Raw genomic sequence first — 2,565 nt, 5'->3', positions numbered from 1 at the left:
TGCAATTTAATAAATTTATGAGAATTGATACCCAATTATGAATTCATAATTGAAGATTCATAAAATCAAAATTTTATTCCTCGTTTCAGGGCACCACCGGAGTTGTTATAATCCTAGAGTCTCCGGACCTCTAGGTAGTTTTGAATAATTATACAATTATTACTAGTGATCAGTTAGTTAATAACCGCTCAATTATCTTAAATCAGTCAGTCAGTCTCATATCTAAAGGGTCAATTCTTTTGGCAGGAACTAGAAATAGGCAACACACACAGCTCTTGATTATATTACAGTGAATTGATTCTCTAACTAAGGTGATAAAAAGATGGTTGGATACAGGGAACATAAACATTTGCTGAACAATGAGCCTGGAGGTTCGATTGTGGGAAGCATTTGACTCATACGGCATAGAAGAGCTAATGAAACACATGCACATGAAACTTTCTTAAACTTTTGAGCAGCTAATAATAATAATTTTGTAGAACTATACATGTGATTGCACCGCTGTGGCCCTAATGGCGGGCAATGTGAAAAGATAAACCCCAGAAAACAACACAAGTCACACACAATCAACAACATACCTCCACCCCAGAAAACACTTAAACTCTCATACAAATAACAACTCATCTCCAAGAAAGCAAGAATCTCTGCATCTCTCTATCTGCTTTCAAGTCTATAAGGAGTAAGGATTATAATACGCTATACTTTAATTAATTTATTTGTATATAGATAATATCATGAATTTCATAGGTTCCTTAATGTTTGTGAAGCACACCAGGATTATAATGCATTATACTTTACTTAATTTAGGAAAAGTGTAATATCATGAATCTCATAGGTTTCTTAAATGTTTGTGAAGCACATAAGGATTATGTTCCCCTTCGAGGGAACTCGAACTGCGTTGGTGACGACACTATGGGAACGCCTCTGGGCGTGGCACGGCTGAACTATGAATGAAACTACTCCAATCCTATTGGTGTTACTAGAACGGTAGTGTGTGACGGCGTAACCGGAGGGGGTATACATGCCTGAGGGTGCTGAGGTCTCAAGCGGCTCTTTTCCTAGAGGATCGTCGGATGCGCTCCCCTCGTGGCACAGGCCCCGCGGTCGCTGAGGCGTCACAGCGGCTCCGATCCTGGGGATCACAACGCGAGATCGCCGAGGGTGCCGGAACGGCTGAGGCCTTTTTACGGTCCTCGTCCGCGGAATCCTCGTCCTCGATCGGGAGCCCGTTTCTCGGTTTCTCCCACTCGAGGGGTGAGGCTGACAAGATCTGGCTCTGAGGAGCTAGATGTGCTTAGCCTGGAGGAAACGGAATGTCATCAGCCCTCGTCAGGATACGAGGAGTTGTTGGAAGTGGTAACGCGGGCCGTGGCCAAGCTGCACATTGATTAGACAGCACGGCTACAGAGCGATGCCACAAGTGGAGGAGGCACTGGCTAGCTACCTCTCTCCCAACCTTGCCTCATCCCTCCGGACGCTGGCGCTCCCCACCAAGCCGTGTCGGATGACGTCCGATTTGGTGGGCAAGTCCTACATGGCAGCGGGTTAAGCTGGTGCCAGCCTGCACAAGATGGCTGTCTTGCAGGCATACCAGGCCGATCTCCTTCGGGACTGTGACGTAGGGGGAGGTCCCTCTGAGGAGGACCTGACGGAGCTCCGTAGAGCGACGGACTTGGCTCTCCGTGTGACCAAGGAAACGGCCCGTTCCATCGGCTATCCATCGCGGCTTTCGTGGCTACGGAGCGCCATCGGTGCCTCAACCTATTGGGCATCCAGGGGAAGGAGAGGGCTTTTCTCCTGGATGTGCCCCTCTCACCTTCTGGCCTGTTTGGCGAAGCAGTGGATGCTGTCGTCAACAGGTTCCAGCACGGCAAAACTCAGGGAGAGGCGTTTGAGCGATATCTCCCCCACAGGTCAGACTCCAGGACCGCGACGGCTCAGGAAAGGCGGACGCAGCCTTCATCCAGCACCTACCGCCACAGCCAGAAGCAGAGCGTCGCTTTGCGGGGTCCCCTCAACCAACCTGGGACGCAAGACGGCGCTCTCGCCCACAGCCCCCCCGGGAAGACGGATCTGAGGAAGAGGTCCTGAGACCTCGAGTAGGGGGTTTACAGCCGATACTTCCTGGTTCCCAAGAAGGACGGAGGATTGCGTCCGATTTTGGATCTGCGGTCCCTGAACCAATCTCTGAGGAGATTCAGGTTCAGGATGCTTACCATCCCAGCCATCATCAGTCACATCCAATCCGAGGACTGGTTTGTCACGATAGATCTGCAAGACGCTTATTTCCACATCTCCATCCGTCCCTCTCACAGGAAGTTTCTGAGGTTCGCCTTCGGGGGCACGACTTACCAGTATCGGGTTCTTCCGTTCGGCCTAGCACTATCTCCCCGCACGTTCACCAAATGCATGGATACAGCTCTGGCTCCGTTGAGGCTCCAGGGCATCCGCATACTGAACTACATCAACGACTGGCTCGTCCTGGCCCAGTCTCGAGAGTTAGCGGTTCGGCATCGAGATGTTGTCCTCGCCCACCTTCAGCGTTTGGGGCTGCGGCTCAACGCG

Source organism: Micropterus dolomieu, linkage group LG06 (assembly GCF_021292245.1).
Source record: "Micropterus dolomieu isolate WLL.071019.BEF.003 ecotype Adirondacks linkage group LG06, ASM2129224v1, whole genome shotgun sequence".
Taxonomy (NCBI): domain Eukaryota; kingdom Metazoa; phylum Chordata; class Actinopteri; order Centrarchiformes; family Centrarchidae; genus Micropterus; species Micropterus dolomieu.
This window is presented reverse-complemented; position numbering follows the sequence as displayed.